Here is a 25,428-nt window from a genome sequence, read left to right on the forward strand (position 1 = left end):
AGCACGGGGCTCAAAATCCATGAAGCAAACCCTCGCTGACAGAACTCTCTTCAGGTGGTCAGAGGGTTTCACCCCCTTTCTGTGGCCAGCAATCCGGGCAGAAGGGCACCCAAGAGAACCAGGGCATGGCGCGTGCCCTCAGAGCCGGCCGCCAAGGGGTGGAGCCGGTCGAGGGACGGTGGGCAAGAGCAGGGCCAGGCAGCTTGAGGGAACAGAGTGGTTTTCTTAAAAGAAGAGAGACTCCAGCTCCGTATGGCAAAGTCTGGTTTCCTTCGAGTGTGTGCTCCTCCCCCACCCCATTCCCCCTGCACCTGACTTAGAGGTCATTACTAGAGGTGGACGGACTGCTCGGGCGCCACTCCCCCCTTCCTGGCACACCTCTCTGGCCTCCTGGCCTCCCGAGCCGGATGTTTGCCCTCCGTGTGGGCTGCGGGCCTGGCTGCCTCGCGCCTTGTTCACCCTTGAAATTCCTGCCTTGCCCCCAGCTCGGAGCTGCTACACGATCTGCACGTGAGTGTGAACATGAGCGGGTGCGTGCGTGCGTGTGACTGACGGATGGTAACCCAGCCAAAGCCTTTCAAGAGCCGCTTTACTGAGACAAAGTTCCCACACCATACAATGCGCTCGTGTAAAGGGTGCGATTCGGTATTTTCTGTGTGCCCCACCGAGTTGCATGACCGTCACCACAACCTGAGAGCATTTTCATCACCCCCAAAAGCAACCTCGTGCCCTTGAGCTATCGGCCCCCCGAGCCCCGCTCCGGCGCTCAGCCCCTGGCAACCACGAATCTATTTTCCGTCTCCACAGATTTCCCTGTTCTCAACATTTCGTGTGAATGGACTCGCATAGGATACGGTCTTTTCACTTAGGATCACGGTTTCCAAGTTCACGCAGGCCAGTGGCTCCTGCTAGCGCTCTGCTCCTTTTTATTGCCGAATAATATTCCACCGTGGTCGATGAGTCAGGCCTTGTCCATTCACTCACCAGTCGGTGGATGCTGAGGTTGTTTCCACCTTTTGGCTCTTATGAATAAAGATGCTGTAAACATTTATGTACGAGGTTTTATGCGAACGTATGTTTTCAATTCTCTTAGGTCTATCCCTAGGAGTGGAATTGCTGGGTCATACGGTGGCTCTGTGTTTAAAGTAGCTGAAGCTTTTTAATGTGTTAAAGACACCCAGATCAGAGCTGGAGCGAGGCACTGGAGGTGAAAGCCCCGAGCTGCACCTGAGCCGTCTCAAGAGAGATTTATTTTTAGGCTGCGGGTATTTTATACCCGGCGAGCAGCAAGGGGAGGGGGAGACCGGGAGCCAGAGACATGCTGACGCGCTTGCTCAGGCTTCAAACGAGAGCAGGGTGCCTGGACCAGTCTGTTTTCTCACCATTTAGCTGAGTTGGGAGATAATGGGATTTGGCTTTTCCCATAAGAGCCTGACTCTACAGGGACGGGAGAGAATGGGAAGCTCTTTAAGGAAGCCAGGGAGGAGCCCCAGAGCAGGGGTGGCCTGCCCTGGGGACAGTGTAGGAACCCGCCCTCTGTCGGGGAAGGATCCCCTCCAGGGACTCCCTGCACGAAGCCCGCTGCTTCTGAGAGCGTAGTGGCTCTAAAATTTTTAGTACGTATTTATTTTTAGCATACAGTGACTATATATATATATATATATATTATAGTACATTTGGAAATGAAGACCAGATGAGAAAAAAATCAGACTTGGTCCCACCGACCAAAGATGGGCATTGTTAGTAGATAGGCATTCCATTCCATTCTTCGGGGTTTTTTTTTTTTTTGTCTGCTTAACGCATCGGTTGTTGGCTTTCCCCCCTCTGCAGGGAAAAAGACTTCACTGCTTATTATCCCCTTCCCAATTGTCCATATGGAAGGAACTTGAGGGCATCACTCTGGTGGAAGGAAAGGCTGCAGGGTAGGAAAGAAGCCTCTTGGCAAAACAATATTTGTGTCAACTCAGCACTGTGCTAACTGGGGTGGCTTTGGGGAACAGCCACTGGAAATTGGGGGGGATGTCAACTTCACACTCACCATCACAGGGGCTCCGGAAATGCCAGGCCCACACTGCCACAACCTGCCGACCAGCGGCTGGCAGCTCGCTCTGCCCCGGGTTCTCTCAGCCCCGCAGCCCAGCCGTCCCGGCCGAGCGGTGCTCCTGGCTCGCTGCCCCCGGTGTGGGGTGCCTCCCAGATCTTGCTCTAGAACCAGAGAAGATCAGTGAGCAGTTCATTCTTCGCTGCAGCCTCTGCAGAGCTTACCTGCGCCAGGGCCGATGAGCATACGGCCCTTGGGGCTACTTGGTGTGACCTAACATCAGAAGCCGGAAAAGGAAGGAGCCACAGGTAGAGCTCCAGGACACAACATACTGGTTTCTTTCTGAGTAGGGGTTTTTTCAAGCCCCTTCTAACCCCGAAGCTCTGGCCACTCTGCCTAGACCGAGCAGAGAGGACACAGATCAAGCACGATGTACCACAAGGTCCACCAGTCACTCCTGATGACGGGAGGAGCTGTCGCGGAACCGTGTGGCCATCAGGCCCAGGTGACAGCGTTCTGCTTCTCTTAATCGTGGTGGTGCTGCAGCACCAACACCTTTTGACTTCTCTCATTGGATTAGGTCTCCCGAGCCGGCCCCACAACCCGCACAAATGACCAGGGGTGTTCCCGAGGTCCCACGTCAGTCATCGGAGCCTGGTATGTTCGCCCTTCTCCTTTACCTCCTGTCCCAGCTCACCCTCTTTCCCAGACCCGCCCCTCCGGTCCACGAGGACCCCCCGTCCCTCCTCAGAGCACGGCCGCGGCTGCAAAGGCCACACAGACACCAAGGATCGCCAGGTCACCCTGGCAGGGCGGAGAGAAGGAGAGAAATGGGGAGAAAGGGTTTTGGATCCCCAGCACCAGCGGGCCTGGGACCAGACAGCTTTGCTGCTCCCTCCCCATATGACCTTGGGAAGTTCCTCCCCCCCGCCCCCCTCCTGGGCTTACTTTCCTTGTGGGGGGTGGGACACGACCACACCGGAAGCCCCTTTCGGCTCTCACAGTCCGTGACCGGAAGTGGGAAGTACAATAGGCCCAAGCACCGGAAGTGTTTCTGAACAAGCAACAGGATGGAGAAACCCTGGAGAGAGGAGTCAGGAGTTCCACGTGCTCTGTCAGCCAGTGACTGGTAATGACCTTGGACAAGCCTGCACCTCACTTCATTTGTCCCTAAAGGAGAAATAAAAATACGCATCTACGTTCTTCTCGGGTTAGTGGCAAAAGTCATGAGACGGCAGATGGGAAAATGTAAAATTTAAAAGCAAAGAATGTGAAGGTATTCAGCGGCGCTGAGTCTGCAGGTTGGGGTGGGGGCAGGGGGCAGGGAGTGCCTTCAGGTCACTGTACCTGCCCCAAGGGCCCGGGAGCACAGGCTGTTATGAACCAGATGCCCGGATGTCCTGGTGTTTTACAGGCAGCTGTGAGGCCCAGGCAGGGCGGGGGGGGGACAGAGCCACCTCCTAACCGTAGGGGAGCGGCCTCTGCAGTCAGTGTGCAACCCCGGTGGGGGGCTCTGGGAAGAATGGCAAACGTGAGGGGCAGGATGTGACATTGGTCTTCGGCCCAGTCTAGAGAAGGGTGGTAAGAAACAAAATGGTGTATCCTAGAGTTGGTGACACCAGGAGTATTCTAAGAAACCACAGGAGAAAACTAAGCCACCTGTCAGGCTCTTTTTGAAGAGCTGTAACACTCAAGAAGGGACATGGGCAAGGCCACCAGCCGGGGAGCACACGTGGCCACCAGGGCCTCCTGGTCTACCAGGAAGGACACCTGGCCACCTGGGCTCCAGGCCAAGGGAGGAGAGGGACCGAGACTCCAGGGTTCCCATGACTCTGTTGGTGCAGGCTCGGCCTCACAGAAGGTCATTGTTCTCCACACCCCTTTGTTGTCCTTTCCCAGGCGCCAGGCGGGTGGAAACTGGGGAGGCACGGGCGACCCAGAGATAAAGTCTTTTTATGAGCTTCCTGATTTAGCTGAGAGAGGAACTTGGCCAACTGGCATGGTCGATGGACAATCCCCTCTACCCGGTGCCTTCTGTGAGAGGGACACTCTTCCCGGTTCAGATGGGAGGGTGCTGGCACCCTCAGGGGAGGCTTGTGCTGGGTTGCCTGGGGACAGAGGTCCAACCCAGGAGGACAGTAGCAGGTAAGAGAAGAAAGCTTTGCTCGCCCTTCTGTGCCCAGCCCCACATTCCAGCAAACGCATGCTCAGAAAAAGAAATCTGGCCAACACTTTTGGTGCTGTATGGACTAGTAGATCATTTCTCAAAGTTCTTCTGGAAATGTCTCCTGACTTCCCCAGGGAAAAGGAAGGTGAAGGAAGCTAAAAGGAAAGCCAAGAAAACAGCCACATAATGGGTCTAAATTCCAAATGTACAGGAGAGATTTGGAGGTGAACCCTGAAACGTCATTAGTCAGGCTCAAGGGGTTTTAAATGAGGCAGTCGGAAATGCCTAATCTGGGAAATTAAGATGGGGAGAGCCAGAGGGAGAGGTGTTGAGATTTTAATTAAAATAAACATTTATTTATTTATTTTATTTTAGAGGGAGGTGCAGGGAGAGAAAAAAATTAATTTTTTTAACTTTATTTATTTATTTGGGTTGGGGGGGGGGGGCAGTGCACGAGCAGGGGAAGGGCAGGAGAGGGAGAGAGAGAAGGAATCCCAAGGAAGCTCCAGGCTGCCAGTGCAGAGCCTGACTCAGGGCTCAAACTCACAGCCCATGAGATCACGACCTGAGCCGAAACCAAGAGTTGGACGCTTAACTGACTGAGCCACCCAGGCGCCCCTAAAGCAAACTTTTAACACAAGACGTACATGTGCTTGATTAAATGGTCCAATAGGACAAAAAATACGCAGTGAGACGTTTACCTTTTTCTCCCTATCCCTCAGTTTCTTAGCGCTCCTTCCAAGAGGCAACTACTCTTGCTGACATCCTAGGGTTCCTTACTGGATGGTTTTTAGAAGTTATTTCTTACAGATCCATATGAGGCTATAGTGTTTGATATCTATGTGAACGTTATCTCCAAGGAGGGAAGGATGCTTCTCTGATTACCTCCAACGCGAAGGGAGCTAAATTTATGTCCTGGCGGCAGGGACGGCGATGAGGCACCGGGCTGGGGGAGACCAGCGGTCAACAGATGCGCAAACAGAACTGGAAAACATCAGATCCTAGAGGTGCTGTGCAGAGAATTAAAATAGAGGGACGCACTAGGGAGTGACTGAGTGGTCACTCCCTATCTCCCTCTGAGGAGGTCACTTTCAAGGTGAATAATAAGAATGAATACATCTCTTCTCTCTTGGTCCACTTTGTGGCGTCTACAGTATTCAGTGCTGAGGGCCGCCCTGCCGCCGGCGTGTTCTCCTCTCGCTGGACGCTCACACACTGATGTTCGAGTGTTCGAGTGTCCACCGTCCGGGTTGGACTGTCCACCGTCGGTTGCCTATTATTCCCGCCCACCTGCTTCCTTATACCAGAACTGAGACCCCTCACCCCCGGCCCCACCTCGCCCCGAGTCCCTCATCCCACTCGGGGCATCTGTGAGTAGCTTGTGGGCCATCTGGAAGGTGGAGGAGGCCACCCTAACTTCTGCCAGCCCTAGACCATCTTCTCGATGCTGTTTTGTTTTAACAGATCCCTGGCGTGAACCACCTTCGTCTTCCTTGGTTTCTCCAGGGGACCGTAGAAGAAAATATTGCCAGTTCAGGGAGCACTGTGGTTAGCAAACTCTTGGCACCTACTAACCACATACCTGAACAATAAAGGAGCTCGTAAGATCCTAGATCACCCTCACAGCCTTTTACCCCCGTATCCAACACACCAAGCCTGAGCCCCGTTGAGCTGGGGAGAAACCACCTCTCCAGGAACGAGAGCATTCCCGTTTCTTCCCTGCCCTCTCTCCTTCCTTCTCCATTGTCTCCTTCCTCCCCTTCACGGTTTCAATGCTCACGTATGTGTGCTCAGTCAACGTACTGTTTACTGTTGCCTGTTTTTTGTACTTTATATTAACAAAGTCACATGCATGTTGTCTTCTAGAATTTGCATTTCTTTTCTTTTTTTAAGTTTACTGATTTATTTTGAGAGAGAGAGAGAGCGAGAGAGCGTCCGTGCACTGAAGGGGCAGAGAGAGAGGGAGAGAGAATCACAAGCAGGCTTTGCACCATCAGTGGGGCTTGAACTCACAAACCGTGAGATCATGACCTGGGCCAAAATTGAGTCGGATGCTTACCCGGCTGCGCCCCGTAGAATTTGCCTTTCTTCGTCACATTTTGGTTTCAAGATTTCTTTTCAAGTTCACGCTCACAGCCGTAGTTCGTGTTTGGCAATCAATAGTGTTTATTTACATTAAATGACCACAGTTTGTCTCTTCCGCTGCTGCCGGACTTTGAGGCAGTTTTCCTTTTCTTACTATTGGGAACAGCGCTGTACAGAACATTCCTCTCCCTGTCTCCTGGTGCACGTGTGGGAGATACCAAGGAGCGGAATTGCTGGCTCGGAGTGCTATGAGCATATCTGACCTGTTAGACAAGACAGAACTCTTTCCCGTGGGAGGTTTCATTTGAAGAAAGTTCTCTGTAAGGTTGGAGAAAAGGAATACAGGGCTGGGTGGGCTCAGAAGTATCTTCTGTAGTCATTATGAAGGGAGCTGTGAGTTTTTGAAGAGTAATTCTGCAATTCTGATAAGTAAGAAGCAACATAACGTGATGCACTTGGGCAACTACAGAAGGAGCTTACCCTGCAGGATGCATTTGTTAATACACAGCACTTCTGCTGCCATGGAATAGAACGCCCTAAGTAGAGTAAACCGTGACCCACTTAATTGCAAAAAAGAGAGGGAGGTGGTCGGCAATCTAAAGAGGACCGGCTTGAGCACTGGGTGTTATATGCAGGGGATGAATCACTGAATTCTACTCCTGAGATCATTATCGCACTATATGCTAAGTTGGATGTAAATTTTAAAAAATATTAAAAAATAAAAAACACATGTGAAAACAGAGTCAGGGAATCCTAGCCTGTCAATGGGACTTTTCAAAGTGCTGAGTGAAAGCCAGGGGCGAGGGCCCAGTTATCCAATGGAACAGTCTCTGAGTGGGGGATGAGACACTCTCGCTGCTCAGTCCGCATGAACTTGCTTGAGGGACCATCAGTCTCTCAAGGCTTTATCTCGCCTCCTGAGCAAACTGACAAAAATCCCCCTTTGGAACCCACCTGGCTAATACGTAGCCATAGGGACTATATTGAGGGGTATTGCTCTGCCAGCCACCTGCTGGGGCCTCCCTGTGTGGGGAGGCCTCCCTCTCTTACTCTCACCCTTCTACCTGCAGCCTGCCTATTCCATCATTTTATTCATAATAATAGCAATTAAAGCTACTCCTGTGGGTTTGATTTTTCTTGTTTCTGTTCATTGGGATGCAAATGGGAATACATAGACTCGTACATACACACAAATGAAAATCAAGGCCATTGTTTACCCCAGTGGATTTTATACACAACATAGGCCAAAGTGCATCCCCGTGGATGCACGTCTCAAGATGCAGATCTGTCATGGGGTGCCCACGTGGGTGATGCCATAGCTTTCCTTCACCCGTGTCTACCAAGCGTACATGTGACAAGATGGCTTCTTTCCATGCTTCCATTTTCCGATCGAGTCGCAGAGTGCTTGGGAATCTGTGAAATATTTTCATCAGCCTCGTTTTATTAGATTTGTACAACCCACTGAGCAAGCAAGAAAGGATTATTTCCAGGTATGCAGGATGAAGAAACTGAGGCCCAGAGACGTTGATGGATTTGCCCAGGGTCACACAGCCAAGACCTGCCTTTGCTCTTCTCCCATACCACATAAGCTGGGTCACCCCCTCTCTGATGCCGATACATGCTTCTCAGGAGTTCAAGTTTGATTCGGGCAGAGATTCTCTCTGTCTGGGGGGCTCCACTTGCTGAAAGTCGCCAGGGAAAGTCACCCCACAGAGCGTGACGGCCAACCTATGTCATCCGGGGCCCTGGCCCCAGCTGTGTCCTCCAAGGAGCCAGTCCTCGTCCTCAGAAACCATTCGCATCACCAGGGTGATAATGACCGTATAGCAGGAACGAATAGTAGCTTCCCACCTTGCTCTGATTTTCAGGTCTCTGCTCCGTTGCTGAAGGTAAAGGTCCTGAGAAAAACCAGCATCGACCGCAGCTGTCCTCAGGGATACGTGTACACTTGAGATAAGGTGAGTGGCCCCAACCATTTTATGATACTAATTGTTGGGGAACAGGATATTTGTCCTCAAACACATCAACGTGACCCTCCCAGCCTCCCTCTGCGCGGATTAAAACAAAGCCATTTGCTTATAAGAAGCGCGCCACCCCTCCCTCCCAGAACTGTAGCGTGTATAGTCCCTTTTCCCCCCAGAAAACCGAATTTCCAGACGGCGTGCCTTGCCCCAGCAGGCCTCTGTGTGGCTTGAACAAATAATGCAAAACCTCCAACCGCCCCTACAAAGAACCCGCTCCTGCCACATGGGCTCCGTTCCATTTCATTTTCTTTTCTTTTGTTTTATTTCATTCGGGTTTTTTATCCGACTAATGATTTTTGGTTGTTTTTTCTCCTACGCTCTCCCCCGCCCCAACACCTCCGGTTGTACACAAAGTAATTCTAAACTGTAAGCTACTCCTGACTTAACTGCTTATTAAAAACACTAATATGCTTGGCGGCTTTGATGTCTGCCCAACAACAAAGGGAGAGAGTTACTCTGGGTCACTGTAATCCTTGATTTGTCACTAAGTTATGACACCCAGCAGAGCTGTGTGACAGTGCAAATCAATCATCCTGTGCTCTCGGCGGGGCCTTCCCTGCCTCCCGCCAAGCCTCTGCAGTGTAATTAGCTTTTTTCACACTACCATAATGTACATCTGCAGTTTCAGCAAGAAAAAGAGACGGAGGAGAGCTCACTGGAAAGCACAGGCCTTAAAAAAAAAAAAAAAGTTCGTATCATGGGAAAAAAAAAAAAAAAAAGTCTGAAAGAGAAACATCAGAGACCTTTGTAAGTTTTTGCTTCTGAGACATTATACCTGAAATACACAGGCGCGGGGTACTTCGAATTGTTAAATGTAGACGTTAAAAACAGCTCCATGAAACCCTTTACGGAAGGCATATCTGATGGTGTTTATAGGGCTTCTTCTTCTGTGGGGATGGTCCGCGTCCTGTGTTTCTTCTCCAGCCCCTCCCCGCCCCTCCCACCCGCCACCGGTTGGTCATGCGGAAATTCTTGGAACCCCAGCCTTCCCTGAGCTGACCAAGATCCAGAAGGCAAGACCTCGATTGCAGCCAGGTTTTGCAAAAGTTTGCTCAAATTCTTCAGGTGGGCTGGCGTCCCTGAGTGAGAAGCTTGTTACTCTGTTCATTTTGCAGTGGTAAATAACACCAAACAAAGAAGAAAGCCAGGGAGGAGGCTGACAGCAGGGGTGAGAGCGATTCAGGCCTGGTGTCAGACACAGAGTGACGCTTTTGTCTTGGCCCAGGAGGGAGGCAGACAGATGAGATCCAGCAACTCCGCGCATATTGGGGGTGCTCAGGAGGCTGTCTGGTTCCTCTGGAAAACCTTCTGCCAGGGATGGGGGCGGGAGACAGCCAGGCGGCTTTCGGGCTTTCCTGGCCGGGCTTAAAATGGGCTGGGGGTTGGACGTTCTCCTCCCAGATTCTCCTTCCTTGCCTGGTTGGGGGGGAATTGGGCAGGGCGAGGAGTCAGGTGCAGACGGGTCACCGTGTCACCACGCAGTATCTCCTTTTCAGGTGATGGCTCGTGTTTCCTGCAGGGAGGGAAGCCACATATCCCAGGAGGCCGGAGCCCAGCTCTCCCGTGGCTCCTTCCACCCATTTTGGGTGGGATTTCGTAAGAACCCGGCCCCTGTTTCTTACATCTCTGTCCCTAGCTCCTGGGCACGCTGAGTGAATGGACAGGCTCTGACTGCACAGCCCTTCCGAGACGGTGCTGCCGGGCTCTGGGGGTGTGGGGCTCCTGCGAAGGTCCTGGTGCCGCCATCAGGATCTTCTGCTCCCCATCAGAAGCCCGCCAGGTCAGCCCTGCAAGGAAAGGAGCTCAGCAAACTCTGAAAAGATATGGAGGAAACTGAACTGCACATTGCTGAGTGACAGTCTGAAAAGCCTGCATGCTGGATGATTCCTATAGTTGGAATCATCTGGAAAAGGCAAAACTACAGAGGAAATAAAAAGATCGGGGGTTGCCAGGGCTTGGGCGGGAGGGACGGATGGATAGGTGGTACACAGAGGGCTTTTAGGGCAGTGACACTCTCCTGTGTGGTGCTGTAACGTTGGATACATGTCATTCTACGTTTGTCCAAACCCATAGAATACAACACCGAGAGTGAATTCAGATCGACTTTAGTTAATAGTGGTGTACCCATACTGGCTCGTCAGTTGCAACAAATGTGCCACTAAGGCGAGAGGTTAATTACAGCTTAATAACAGGCAAGGGGCGCCTGGGTGGCTCAGTCCAGTTAAGTTTCTGACTCTTGACTTCAGCTCAGGTCATGAGCGTAAGGTTTGTGAGATCGCGCCCCTGCACTGTCAGCACAGAGCCTGTTTGGGATTCTCTCTCTCCCTCCCTCTCCCCCTCTCCCCGATTTGTGCTCTCTCTCTCTCTTAAAATAAATAAATAAACTTAAAAAAAAAAAAAAAGAAGTTAATAACAGGGGAAATTTCCAGGGCAGGGGTGGGGTATGGTGAGAATTTGTAGTTTCCACTGAATTTTGTCTTAAACCTAACTAAAACTGCTCTAAAGAGGAAAGTCCATCAATTTAAATTTAAAAAAGGGTCACGGAGGCAGAAGCCACAGAAATAGGAAGAAGGGAGAGGTGAGCTAGGGGAGGCTTCCCTGGGCACCTGTGATGTTTATTTTGTAATGAGCTGCCAGAGGGCATCCGCTGAAACCATGGTTACCGGAGAAACTTCCTCTCTTTCCACGACCGGCCTCCTCCTGACCTCACTCTGAGCATTTAGTGCAGGTTACCTCCCTGTCAGTGACACGCAGACCTGAGTCAGGCCCCCATTCCTCATCAAATAATTCCCTGTTTTATGTAATGGATGGATGTCAGCAACATCTGAAAAGTCCCATCGTCTTTTCAAATATATGAAGAGAATGTTCTCTGGTGAATCCTGGGGAGGGAAGAGGTACCCCCATTTCAGAGCAGAAAGTGTTCTTTGAGACCGTGTGGTTGGAGGCCCCCAGAGAGGTTCAGCTACCTGGCCAAGGGCACACAGCCAAGCATGGGCAGAACTAGGATTCACTTCAGGACTCCCGACCTTCTGTCACGTCCGGCGTCCTTCCGCCGGGCCAGACTGCTAAACGGTCATAGGAGGTGGTGAGGTCATGGAGGTGGTGAGTGGAGTGGGGCACTTTCAGGAGGCCTGAGTCCCAGTCCCACGTCTATGCTACCTTATTAAGTCTCACACCCACCCGTGCTTTGGTCCACTCTTCTGTAAACCTCTCCCTCCACCAGCCCAGATGGATTTCGTCTCCAACATGGCAACACTGGTAATATTCTGATTCTCACCAGCAGTTACGAGGCTGGAGGCATTTTGTAAAATAGAAAGTGTCCCGTGCCCATCGGACTCCAGAGGCGGGTCCTTTATTCTTCCCAGAGAGGGACAAGGGGGTCGTCGCTTAGTTATTCCCGGCTCCATGGGCCTGGGGTGGGGCCCATGCTGCCGGCCACCCTCCAAGCGGCAGGTCGAGATCCTTCTGGTGGTTTTCTCTTTCCTACGAGAGAAGGATGCTCGGTGCCGGGCCCAGCCTGGCCGCCTTCTCGGGGTCCGGCTCCTGCCACAGAAGCTGCAAGGCCTCGGCCTCCTCAGCTCCTGGGGATCAGTGGCCGGGGTGTTCAGAGCTGGGCGGCGACAAGGACCTGTGGAGTATTCTCTGGACCTTTGCTTGTTTGGGCTCCTGTTCAATCAGACAAGGAGCTGTCAGTCTCTCCCTCCTCCCCTGCCCACCCCCCCCCACGTGTCTGACTCAGGACAGTCGGCCCCTTAGAGGCCCAGTCTCACCAGACACTTCAAAGGCTTTCCCACCAAGGGGCTGGGGCGTCCCGCGAAGAAGCCCTCTCAGCGCTCAAGGGTTGGCTTCAAAGGCAGAGTGTAACCGGGGCGGGGGGGGGGGGGGCCGGCCCCCCTTCTGAGAGGCCTTATCACCTTGGGGGTGGCTCCCCTCAGGAAGGGCCTCCTCATCACAGAGGGGAGGGACGTCCCCTTTGCAGGAAGGGCCTTGTTGCCCTCCCTCCGCGGCCCTCCCCCACCCGTCCTGGGCCGCTCCTGGCCCCCCTCGTGTCATCTTGGCTCCAGGAAGATGCAGGTGAGGTGGAGGCCGGGAGAGGTAGGGCACAGGCCTGACTCCCCCGTGCGTGGTCACCCCGGGTCTACTTGCCTTTGCCCCCTGAGACCACCAACAGAGGCGCCCACGTTCTCTGAAGACTGGTGCCGCAGGAGTGTCTCGGGGCCAACATCGTTTACACTCTCCACAGGCGGGCCGGGGACCCGGCGTGCCGTGAGGACACTTGGGGCATAGGGGGTGCAGGTCACCCGTCCCCCCCACCCCCGGCGTGCTGGGCAGGGCAACTGGCCCTGTGCAGGGCCGTTGGGCATCCTGGGCAAAGAGGCCCACAGAATGTCCTCCCTGGTCAGGTGACAGTCAAGTGCACACCTCCGCCCCAGTTCGGATCGCCCCCTGGCCTCCAAGGGGCTCCGTGGTGGTGGAGACGCCTCTCCAGCCCAGTCAGCCGGGGAGACCCGCCCCCTGGGGCTACACACATGGGATCCTGGGACGCAGCCTAGTCTCCTTCCTGTGGCTCTCCCGTGTGGTGGCCTGTCCCCCCAGGACACCAAGGCAGGGTCACTGTGCTTCCTCCTGTCTTGCCCCCTCCTCCTCTGGTTCCCAGATCCCCGACGCACACAGACGCACCCGCACACACACTCTCTCTGGCACTCACACTTAAATGCACTCATTCACTGCACACTCCACACTCACACTAACGTATGCATGCACGTTCACCTGCCCACACACACATATACGCGCCCCACACCTTTACACACTCGTTTACAGACACTCACTTCTTGACACGTACACTCTAAACACACACACCCAAAGCCCAGGTTTTTGACACGGGCCCTCTGAGGGGAGGCCCCCACCGTCTTATGCGGGCTTCCGGCCCCCTCAGCGTCCTGGGAAGGGAGGCAGGAGGGCGCCTCTGTGCTCTGGGGGACAGAGAGCCCAGGGAGGGCACGCGGCAGGGAGATGCCTGTGTCCCCTCGAACCAGCCCAGACGGGAGCATGCGTCCGCGGGGCTAGGGACTCAGCTAGTCACGCCGGACGCCCCAGACGGTTTTTGACCCGGTCCCCACCCCCTCACCATGTTGAGAAGAAAGGTAATCAGGCTCACAGAGAAAATTTAGAACGTACAGAAAAGAGAAAGGAAAGGAAGTAAACCTCACGCAGTCTCACCGCTTTCTGAGAGAGAACCGTCGTTAACATTGCCGTGTGCACTGGGCAGCCAATTTTCCTACCCCACCGTCGCGGTTAGTTTTATGCCTAGCTGGGCCGTGGGCATCAGTCACGCCTTTTCCTTTCTTTATTCCGACGCTTGACCGTCTCGGGGCCGTGCTGGCCCTGGGGTGACTGCCTGGGCCAAGCGTGGCCGATTTCTAGCAAGAGCACAAGACTCACCTGCACTCAGGCCTTCTGAATGCAAGCCAGCCAATCGAGAGCCCACGCCCTCAGCGCCCCTTTCGGACCCTCACCATCCTTTGCCCTAGTCACCACGGAGCCAGGTGTCAGGCCAGCAGAGGCAGCCCCGTGCCCCGGGCCCGCTGCAGTTACTCAGACCCGCCAATCCCAAGTCTGTCTCCCCACCTCACCCATTCCATCCTGTGGAAACCACAGTAGAGACTCTCGCCCGTGCTCTCCCCTCGGTCTCTCGGTCTCTCTGCCTCCTGACCAACCCTGGTGCTTCCCCACCTGCCCCCTCCATGCACCCTTCTCTCGGTGGGGGGCCCCCCTCTTGTGATGTGTGAGTATAACCGCCATCTTTTCTATGGCGGTCATCTCCTGATCTATTAGCTTCGCCATCCCTGAGTCATAATAGAACCCATGCTTTTAAAACACGTTGCTACAGTCTAAATATTTGTGTCCCCCCCCACACACCCACAAATTCATATGTTGAAATCCTAAACCCCCAAAGTGATGGTATTAGAAGGTGGGTCCTTTGGGGAAGGCGATTAGGTCATGAGGGTAGAGCCCCCAAGAATGGGATTAGTGCCCTTATAAATGAGGTCCCAGAGAATCTGCTCACCCTTCCCGTCTTCTGAAGACACAGCGAGAGGTCAGCAGTGTGCAACCTGGAAGAGGGATATTCACCAGATCCTGGCTGTGCTGGCACCCTGACCTTGGGCTGCCCAGCCTCCAGAGCTGTGAGACATATACGTCGTTGTTTATAAACCACCTGGTCTGGGTATTTTATAGTAGCAGCTCAATGAACCAGGATTACGACGTCCCCAGCTATTCAGTCAGATACCAATCTACGTGTCGCCATGGACTGTGTTTTGTAGATGTGCTTAATGCCCACCGTCAGTTGGCTCTAAGTAAAGCAGATTGTCCTCCGGCATCTGAACGATCCGCATCCGATCCGTCAGAAGGCATTATGAACAAAACTGAGGTTTTTGAAGAAGAAATTCTGCTCTATTGGTTGCCCTACCAACTCCTGCTTATGTTCTGTTTCTCTGGAGAAATCTTTCTCTACTCGCAGGTCATGGAGATATTCCCCTGTGGTGTCTCTTTCATATTTAAATCTAAAATCTATCCGGAATTGATTTTTTTTAAAGTGGTGGTAAAAATGCTTAACATAAATGAACCACCTGAACCGTTTTTATTTTTTATTTATTTATTTATTTATTTATTTATTTATTTATTTTTTGACAGAGAGAGAGAGAGAGAGAGAGAGACAGAGCATGAGGGGGAGGGGCAGAGAGAGGGAGACACAGAATCCGAAGCAGGCGCCAGGCTCTGAGCCATCAGCACAGAGCCCGACGCGGGGCTTGAATTCACGGACCGTGAGATCATGACCTGAGCCGAAGTCGGACGCCCAACCGACTGAGCCACCCAGGCGCCCCGTGAACCATTTTTGATTGTACAGTTCAGCCGTGTTAACTGTATTCACACCTGCTGGATCATATCTCTAGAACTTGCTTCCACCTCTTGGCTGTCGTGAATAATGCTGCCGTAAACATGGGTGTGCAAATACCTGAGACCACGCTTTGAATTCTTCGGGATATGCATACCCAGATGTGAGCTTGCCGGATCATTCGGTAATTCTATTTTTAATTTTTTGAGGATTCTGTGCACTCTTTTCCATGCCTGCTGCACCACTTTATATTCCCACCAACAGTGCCCCAGGGTTCCAATTTCTCTGCCTCCTGGCCAACGTTAGCTAGCTTTATTTTTTTTTATGTTATTATTTTTTTAAGTTTACAGCACAAGCGAGGGAGGAGCAGAGAGAGAGAGGGAGAGAGAGAATCCCAAGCAGACTCCATGCTGTCAGCACAGACCCCGACGTGGGGCTCAAACCCACGGACCTCGAGATCATGACCTGAGCTGAAACCAAGAGTCAGATGCTTAACTGACCGAGCCACCCAGGGGCCCCTATTTTTAAGTTTTTTGATAGCAGGCATCTTAGTGGGTGTGAGGCAACAGGTCACTGTGGTTTCAATTTACATTTCTCTAATGATCCGTGAAATGTATCATATCCTTACTGCCTATTTTATCTTCTTTGGAAAAATGTCCCTTCAAGGCCATTGGCCATTTGAAAATTGAGTTATTTGTTCTTTTGTCCTAGAGGTGTAGAAATTATTTGCCTATTCTGGATATTAACGCCTTCTCAGATAGGTGATTTGCTAATTTTTTCTCCCATTCTGTAAGTTGCCTTTTCACTCTGGCCATTGTTTCCCTCGATGCCCAAGAGTTTTTGAGCTCGACGTGGTCTCGTTGGTCTGTTTCTGCTTTTGTTGCTTATGCTTTGGGCGTCCTCTCCAACAAATCATTACCAAGTCCACCGTCATGAAGCTTTTCCTCTGTTTCCTTCTAGGGATTTTATAGTCTTAGGTCTTACATTTAGATTTTTAATGTTTTGAGTTAATTTTTATGTATGGTGTAAGGGAAGGGCCCAGCTTCGTGGAGTTGATTTTTGTATGTGGTGTGAAAAAGGGTCGAGATTAGGTTTGTTCCATATGTACGTCCAAAGGACCTAGGGCTGTTTATTGAGAAAAGTCTCTTTTCTGTAGTGCCAGCTTTCTAATAAGTCAGGTTTTCATACATCGGCATCTGTTTCTATTTCTGCACTCGCTAATTTGTTATTTTGCTCATTTATCTAACAGCTCGCTGTTACCACAATGTCTTAATTATAGCAATTAATATCTTCATATCGGAAAGACCAAGTACTTTTACTTTGTCATTCTTTTTGAAGATTGTCTCATCTATTCATGGCTCTTTGCATTTCTATATACATTTTAGGATCATCCTGCCAACACACACACACACACACACACACACACACACTGTCTGTTGAGGTTTTGATTGGGATTCCACTGAATCTAAAGAATTTGGGGAGAATTGACATCTTTATAATATAGAATCTTTCGATGGATGAGAGTAGGATATTTCTCCATATATTAAATCTTTAACTTCCCTCAAGAATTTTTTGTAACTGCTGATACAGGTCGTGAACAGTTTCACCAGTTTGAGGCCAACCTAGGTATTGAGTGACTTTGTATGTTATTTTAAGTGAAATGTTTAAAAATTTCGTTTTCTAATTATTAGATGTTTGCATATAGAAATACACTTTATTTTATGTGCTGACTTTATATATGCAAATAATTTTCTAAGTTCTTTTATCATTTAAATTTCTCAATATATTTTTAGAATTTTCTACAAACCAAACTATGTTGTCTGTGAGTAATAACCCCTTATACTGCTATTCCTTTTTCTTGCCTTATTTCACTGGTTAAGGTCTTCCCAGTATAATGCGAGTAGAATTGTTTATAGTGAACACCCATGTCTCTTTCCTGACCTCAAAGGGGTGATTTTTTTTTTTTTTTTTTTTTTTTTTTTTCAAAGGGGTGATTTTAACACTCACCATGAAATATAATATTTGCAGTAATTGTGGGGGTTTTCTTTTGTTTTGATTTGATTTTTTTAAACACTTTTATCAGGCTAGGGAAGTTCTTTTCTCTCCCTAATTTATGAAGACTTTAAAAATATATATATTTTTTGAAAGAGAGAGTGAGAAAGAGAGGGGCAGAGAGAGAGACAGAGAGGGAGACAGAGAATCTTCAGCAGGCTCTGTGCTCAGCGCAGAGACTGACTCAGGGCTTAATCTCACAATTGTGAGCTCGTGACCTGAGCCAAAATCAACAGGTAGATGCTTAACTGACTGAGCCACCCAGGCGCCCCTGATTTTCCTTTCTTATAAAGACCTTGTCAGGCTTTAGTGTCAAGGTTGTGTCGTCCTCATAAATCAAGTGGAAAAGCATTTCAGCTTTCCTATTTACTGTAGGAGCTTGTGTAAAATTGTTGTTATTTCCTCCTATATGTCTGAGCCCATATGTTTGGAAAAAAATCGCTAGTGAAGCTATCTACACCTGGATCTTGCATTATGGGAAATTTTAAATCACAGATTAAAAACAGTTTTTAAACTAGATTTAGGACTATTTCCAGTTCTCAATTCTTCTAGTGTCAGTTTTAGTAAGTTACATTTTCCAAAAATTTGTGCATTACATTTAAATTTCTTGGCATAGACTTCTTTGTATTATCTTTTGTTATAATTTTAAGTCTTTATGATTTGTACTGATATCCTCTATTAAGTTTGATTCCTGACACTGGTTATCTATGCTTTCTCTTTTCTTAATTTTTAATTTTTAATTTTTTTAATCTTTATTTTTGAGAGCAAGAGAGAGAGAGACAGAGCATGAGCAGGGGAGGACAGAGAGAGAGGAAGAAACAGAATCCGAAGCAGGCTCCAGGCTCTGAGCTGTTAGCACAGAGCCCTACGCGGGGCTTGAACCCAGGAACCGCGAGATCATGACCTGAGCAGAAGTGGGACACCCAAACAACTGAGCCACCGAGTCATCCCTCTTATTTTTGAATTTTTAAATAAATTTTATTAGTCATTTTAAAGAATCCACTTTTGGTTTTATTGACGGTCTCTGTTTTGTGTTTATTTTCTATTTCATTAATTTCTGCTCTGAATTTTATTTCTTATTACCTTCTACTTTGGCGGGGGGTGGTTAATTTACTATTGTTTTTTTCTAACTTGTGAAGTTTGGTACTTAGATCACTGATTTTCACATTTTCTTTTTTCTAATGTATGAAATTGAGGCTATGTAATACCTCTGAACATCACTTCAGCTGTATCACACAAATTTTGTATTGCATTATATTTCATTATCACTAAGTGAAAAATATTTTCTTGTTTCCATTATGATTTATTCTTTTACCTATGGGTTATTTAGAAGTTCATTTTGTTTAATTTATAAACATATGGGGATTTTCTCTCTGCTGGTTTTTTTTTTTTTTTTTTTATTGATTTCTAGCTTAATTGCCTTGTGGTCAGAGAATTTATTATGTATGATTTCAGTACCTTGAAAATAATTGAGACTGGTGTTATGACCCAGCACATAATCATTTTTTTAAATGTTCATTTATTTTGAGAGAGACAGAGAGCAAGAGAGGGGAAGGGAGAGATGGAGAGAGAGAATCCCAAGTAGATGACTCAGGGTTCCATCTCACGACCATGAGATCCTGACCTGAGCCAAAATCAAGAGTTCAGTGCTTAACTGACTGAGCCAACCAGGCACCCTCAGCATATAATCATTTTCTAAATCACTTTTTTAATGAATGTTTGAAAAGAATGGACACTTGGAGTAGGTCAAATTTTTCTTGTTGTTCAAATCTATTATGTTCTTATTGATTCTCTTCATTTTACTGTAACTTCAGAACTATATTAAAATATCAATGGTTGTGGACTGATCTATTTTTTTCTTGTGGTTATGAAAATTGTAGCTTGATGCATTTTGAAGGTGTCTTATTTATTGCATGAAAATTTAGAATCATTATATGATTTGCTAATGAATTTAGACTCTTAGTATTTTAAATGTTTTTGTCTCTAGTAATGCTTTTTTCTCCCTTAAAATCAATTTTGTTTTAATATTGTTATACAAGTTTCCTTATGTTTCATGTTTGCACGGCATACTTTGTTCTATCCTTTTACTGTGAACCTTTCTGTGTCCTTGCATTTTATATTCATCTATTTAGAAAATCAGATGGTTCTATTTCATAAAAAATAACTTATTTGAAATATTTGCCTTTTAGTTAGAAAATTTAGTCCATTTACATTTGGTGTAATTACCAAGGTATTTGGGTTGAGATCTATGGTCTTACTTAGGAACAACTCAGTTTATAGACCCACAATAAGCCTTAAATTATGGGCAGAGGAATAGTGTACCTGACATAATTTGTAGAACAATTTCTCTCTTTCCCCACCTTCTTGAAGGTTTGCTCTGGAATGAGGAAAAGAAATCTTGCCACTGCTACTCCTTTCTCCTGACAGAGATAGGGTGGAGTGTCGATAGACCTGTTGAAGAGTTTTATCTAGCTAAAGTAGAAAAAAAGTGGAATTTCAAAACTGCTCAGTGAGAGTACATGACTTTGTATGTGGTGGCAATGTTACCAGTCCACTTTCTTATACCTGGATAGATGAGTGGACATGTTCTAGAAGAAGAAGGGTAAGCAAAGAAAGGAAAATAGAAGCTGCTCCATCTATATCTCTAAGAGACCAGAAATCTTTTGTCCAATTATGTTGTTTTTAGAGAACTTATATTATTCTGGATATGAATTTAGGCTCTACTGTCTCTGAGAATTATATCCATGGAAGATATATGTATTCTGTACAAAAATTTACTCACAAAGCTTGAAGACTGTAGAAAGAATGAGGGGGTATATCTTCCCTATATCTTCCCTTGCTCTGGACTGTCCCACTGGAGACCCTCAGAGTTTCATTCCAGATTGAGTAACTCAGATGGTTGGGGGCTCTATTTCAGGGATTGTTGTGTCTCATGGGTTGCACCCATGGGTGGTGACATAGCTCCCAGAAGAGACAAATATTTTTGGTAGGAGGGAACCTTTTCCCTAAAGGGAGACAGAGATTAAGGAAGTGACTGTATGTTTTAAGAAAGGAGAAGACCTCAAGGCAGGGAAGTAGAGCTTGAAAGTTTACCCTACTTTCTCTTCCCCCATCTCCCTTATGGCTCTGGAAGCATTCATATTTTATTTTCAATTTGAGATGCTTTGCTTTACATTGATTTTTTTTCCCTACTTTTCTCTATACTGTCAGTGATGTCTGTTGCACAAACAACAGCCAGCCCTATGTTGGTGATGTATATATGCTGGAGGACTGGAATGGTCCGGGAAGAAGGGTCTTCCCCCAGCATCGTTCCCCCTCCGAGGCCAGCAGAACAGCAGCAGCACAGTATCAAAGGAGGGCAGCATTCCCAGAGTTACAAGTGACAACCGGCAGAAAAACTAACAAGCCCTGACCTCCCCCCCTGTCCGCCCCCACCCCCATGTATTAGAAGAAGATGCTCTTTGAAGAGGAGAAGCACATGCTTGTGTTACCCTGAATGGTCACTCAGAACTACCCACGTTTATTGAGCCCTCATATTTGGTCTGGATAGAAAGGGAAGAGGATCCGGCAGGGGCAGGATGAGAGCAAGGTCATGGAGGTGAGTCGTGCAGGTGGCGATCCAACCCTGCCTTTATTTTAAGTGTTGCTATTTTTTTTTTTTTTTTACTCGTGGACTTTTTGCCTTAACTTTGAGTTTTCAAACCCTGAACAGAATTTTATGAATCTTGATGACTGAGTCTTTTAGTGCCCCCTTAAATTGGGGCCCTAGCCAAGTGCCTCACTCACCGCACTGCAACACGGGCGCGCGCGCACACACACACACACACACACACACACTTGTAGTCTATGTTCTTTCTCTACAAAAAATATCACAGTTCTCTGAGCATGGCTCCATGCTTTGGCACAAAATGCAACTACGGGCTCTAACGCCATTTTCTCTCTCCCCCATCTGACTATGAAAGTCCTAAGCTATTTATCAAGACCTAAAGTCAGCTTTAATGACCTCCCTAGAAAGAAGTAATCCGTTTCCTCCATGTTGTCCCCTCACCCTGCACACGCCTCTCTCACTGCACTCCTCACACCGGATTTTAAGGATCAGTTCGTGCGTCTGCCTTCCTCCAGTGGAGTGAGCGGTCTTTGTAGGCAGACACCTCGTCACCTTGATATCTTTCTGTCTTCAGCCGCCAGCACATAGTAGGTGCTCAAGAAAATACACATTCGATGCCGAATGAAGACGAGGACCTTGTTGCCACTTTACCAAAAAGGAAATAAAGCTCAGAAGGTTGGGACGGCTTGCTCGAGGCCACACTGGGTCAGCCGGGCTGCAAGCCAGGTCCTCCGCTGCCCACATCCAGTGCCGCGTGCACCACCCAGAATAAGCAGTGTCCCTTGTAGCGCGCCAGCCCCCACAAGCTTGTGGGGAGCCAGTGCCCCCACCGACCACTGCCGCTCTCTGCCCAGAACTCCGCACCGCCCCTGACCCACCCTTGGCGGCTCTCCAGGGCCCCGCTCCCCCCACCTCTTCCCCCAAGGAGGCTGACTCATGTGGATCCCAGCAAAGTTCCTGGACGCTGCTCCTACAGGAGCTGGCCACCACTTAGACTCTGATCAGCATGGCGGGGTCTGCCCAGATCAAAGACATCCCTCATCTCCGGAGCAGAGCGTCAAGGGTGGCCAACAACTCTGGGGACGAATAGCCAACATACCCGAGGTGTTGCCCTCAGAGGGAAGATTTTACAGCATGAAATGGTCTACTCTTCACAGGACGTTTTTCTGGAAAGCCTCAGGTCCTGAAAGGGAGCCACTTCGGCAGTCAGAAAGAAGGCTTTTGTGGGTTTCTCTTTCTTTCTTTCTTTCTTTTTTTTTTTTTTTTTTTTTTCCTCGCTTCTCTTGTCTTTTTTAACCTTCTGCTTCTGACTCTGCCAGGCTGTGTCTCTCTCTCACCCCTGGAGCTTTCTTTTCAATACTGGTCATTCGTGGAGTCGGCTCTGCCCTCTCTGCTTGTGACTGGTGGGAGAGCGGGGCCGCCTCCCTCTAATGAGGGGCCCTCCAGGCCCCACTGCCCTCATTTTTGATACCTGGGGAGAGGATGTACGGGCAAGGGGCAATTGGATCAGAAAGGCCCCACTGAACAGACATCACAGCCAAGCTCAAAGAGCACAGGAAGTAGAACAAAGAACAAAAACATTTACAGAAGTGCTACAGTGTGAGGGGAAAATGTACTAGCAAATCTAACAAGGTCAATGGTGAGGGAAAAAAAAAATTTTTTTTTTGAAAGGAATTGCCGAGGGGAAAAAAAGAGAGAAACCTCAAAAAGGGGGCTGACGACTCGGAGTAGGGCCTGCTGGTCGGCTCCTGGAACATTTTCCTTGATATCTTCCCATGAAGGCACTATTTCTACAAGACTTCAATACACTGGAAAAGTTTATGCAACTGGTTAGGAGGAGGGTTAGAAGTTGTGAGTCACCATCATGAGCTCTGTGTGTGTTTGCTTTCAACACGGGCTTCCTGTGGGACCACATAAATGGAGCCTTTTTGGTTCCTTGGCATGTGCTGGGGTGGAGTGGGGTGGGAGCGCCAGGCCAACCTATTTCAAGGGAGCGTGGGGCACCGAGCCTCCGTGGCGACTAAGGATGAACGGACGACTGACCTGCCTGTGTGCTCGTCCTCGATGTCAAAGGATAGCAGGAAGGATTTAGGGGGCGCTAATGCTAGGTCCTGGGACTTTGGGCGAGCTTCTTAAGGACTCTGGGCCTCAGTTTCTTTGTCTGTAAAATGGGTATAGGATCACCTCCTTTGCAGGGTTATCCGGAGGACCGTGAGGCCCCCGCCTGACGTCAAAGGGGCTCCATAAGCAGTTGCTACTCTTTTATGGCTTTCTCTCTCTCGTGTTTTCTTTTTATTTTTCACTGATAGCGGGAAGGTTGAAAATAGATCTTCTCAAATCTTGGACTCCTGAGCAAACGGACTGACTTCTTATAAGCTTCCTTCCCTGGAGGTTGTTAAAGGGCCAGGCGGCCGTAGGTCTTAGGTGTGCTGCTAAATTCTACTTTCTCATTTTGTGGACTGGCTCCAACAAGTACTTTAATGTGGCTTCGTCTTGCAACCCAATGAGCTTTAGGGCTGTTTCCCTTCGCCCACCATTATGTGTATTTTATAGAACACGATTCACTTGAACATCATCCTAACAAAAATATTGGCAAGGTAGGGCGGCCACATACATAATTGCATCGAAGAGAAGGATGGCCATGATTTATTGAGCACCTACTAGGCACCAGCCCTATGCCAGCCCTTCATAGACTTTAGGAGTTAACATTCCCTTCCCCGCTCCTCCTTCCCTTACCCTGCCCTTTTTTTTTCAGGGTATTTATTCCTTTTAACATACCAGATAACCTACTTAGTAGCGTACCTTTCTATTATCTATCGTTGGTTGTCCCTGTCCCTTGCAACCAGAATGTAAGTCCATGCGGGCAAGATATGTTTTCAAATACAGTTTTTTAGTTTATTTTTAAAAGTTCTTTTAAAAGTTAGTTTATTTATTTTGAGAGCAAGCGGGGGAGGGACAGAGACAGAGGGAGAGAGAGAGAATCCAAGCAGGCTCCACACTGTCAATGCAGAGCCCCACGCGGGACTCGAACTCACTTACTCTTTTGTAAGAATACAGTATATTATACATATAACATGCAAAATGTGTGTTAATTGGCTGTTTATGTTATCAGTAAATCTTCTGGTCAACGGTAGGACATTAGTACCTAAGTTTTGGGGGACTGGAAAGTTCTACGTGGCTTTTCAACCATGCAGGGCATCAGTGCCCCTGAGCCCTGCGTTGCCCAAGGGTCAACTATAGTTTTAGATTAACAGCAAGGGCGCAAAAGTAGTACAGAGAGTCCCTGTGCACCCCACCCCCAGTTTCCTCGTGGTTAACTTCCTATATTACAATGTACATTTGCTACAACTAAGGAAACAATAAAGTTACCCTGCTATTGATAAGACTTCAGACTTTATTCACGTTTCACTAATTTTTCTCAAATGTCCCGTTTCTGTTCCAAGGTCTCATCCAGGATCCCACGTTGCTTTCAGACACCATGTGTCCTTAGTATCCCCTGGTTTGTGATGGTTTCTCAGACTTTCCTGGGTTTCGATGACTTTGATGGTTTTGAGACATCCTGGTCGTGTGTTTCGTAGAATGTTCCTCAGTATGGGTTTATCTGAGGATTTTCTTGTACTTAGATGAGGCTGAGGGGTTTTTTGGGACAGAAGACCATGGAAGGAAAAAGCCATTTTCACCATCATATCGAGGACCAGTGTCAACATGACTTATCACTAATGATCTTGACCTTGGTCCCCTGGCCAAGGTCGTGTTCACCAGGCTTCCCCACTGTAAATTTACATTCCCCCCTCCTTTCTTTTAGTCTACTCTTTGGAAGCAAGTCACTAAATAGAGCAGTTATGGGTCAAATGTACCCCATCCCCAAAATTTATATGTTGAACCACTAACCCCCAGTATTTCAAAATATAACCGTGTTTGGAGATAGGATCTTTACAGAGGCAGTTGCATAAAACCGAGGCCTTTAGGGTGGGCTCTAATCCAACATGACTGGCGTCCTCGTAAAAAGAGGGAATTTGGACGTGACGCGCACCCACACAGGGGGAGGCCGTATGAGGACGCAGGGAGAAGGCGGCAGCCATCTGAAGCCAAGGACAGAGGCCTCAGAAGAAACCAAACCTGTCAACACCTTGATCTTGGACTTCCAGCCTCCAGAGCTGTGAGAAAATTAATTTCTGTTGTTGAAGCCACCCAGTCTGTGGCGTTTTGTCATGGCGGCCTTAGAAAATGAATACGACGGCCGGCTCTCCGGGCAGCCGAGCACCTACATAAATTTCATGGAACTATGCTGGAGGCGGGGTTGCTTCTTCTCTCTCGGTTAGTTATTTGTTCAGTCATTTTGTCCTATCCATACGGATTCATGGACTCATGGATATTTATTTTATACCTTAAACTACAATCCAATACACCTTGTTACTTAGATCCTTCCAGCTTCGGTCATTGGCAGCCCTTTCAGGTTGGCTCCTCCTTAGCTCTGAGGTGCCCCCATCATTTGGTTTTCTGGGCGCTTCTTCACTTTCTCTCTGGCATTACAAGCTGCTCCACGTTTGTCTCGTG

The 25,428-nt window shown here is 48.6% G+C and overlaps 1 long non-coding RNA gene across 4 annotated transcripts; it reads right to left on the minus strand.

The window, feature by feature from the left end:
* Window positions 1-533: 533 nt before the first annotated feature.
* Window positions 534-3,194, minus strand: LOC122206636. 4 transcript variants are annotated; one of them, XR_006196534.1, is made up of 3 exons: window positions 2,990-3,194; window positions 2,039-2,205; window positions 534-1,022 (listed from the first exon to the last, which is right to left on the minus strand). It is a non-coding gene; the product is annotated as an uncharacterized LOC122206636 (long non-coding RNA). The 4 variants fall into 4 exon arrangements; XR_006196532.1 differs by having other exon boundaries at window positions 534-1,038; XR_006196535.1 differs by lacking the exon at window positions 534-1,022 and adding an exon at window positions 1,706-1,899.
* Window positions 3,195-25,428: the final 22,234 nt, after the last annotated feature.

This window comes from Panthera leo, chromosome E1 (genome assembly GCF_018350215.1).
Source record: "Panthera leo isolate Ple1 chromosome E1, P.leo_Ple1_pat1.1, whole genome shotgun sequence".
In the NCBI taxonomy this organism is placed as follows: Eukaryota; Metazoa; Chordata; class Mammalia; order Carnivora; family Felidae; genus Panthera; species Panthera leo.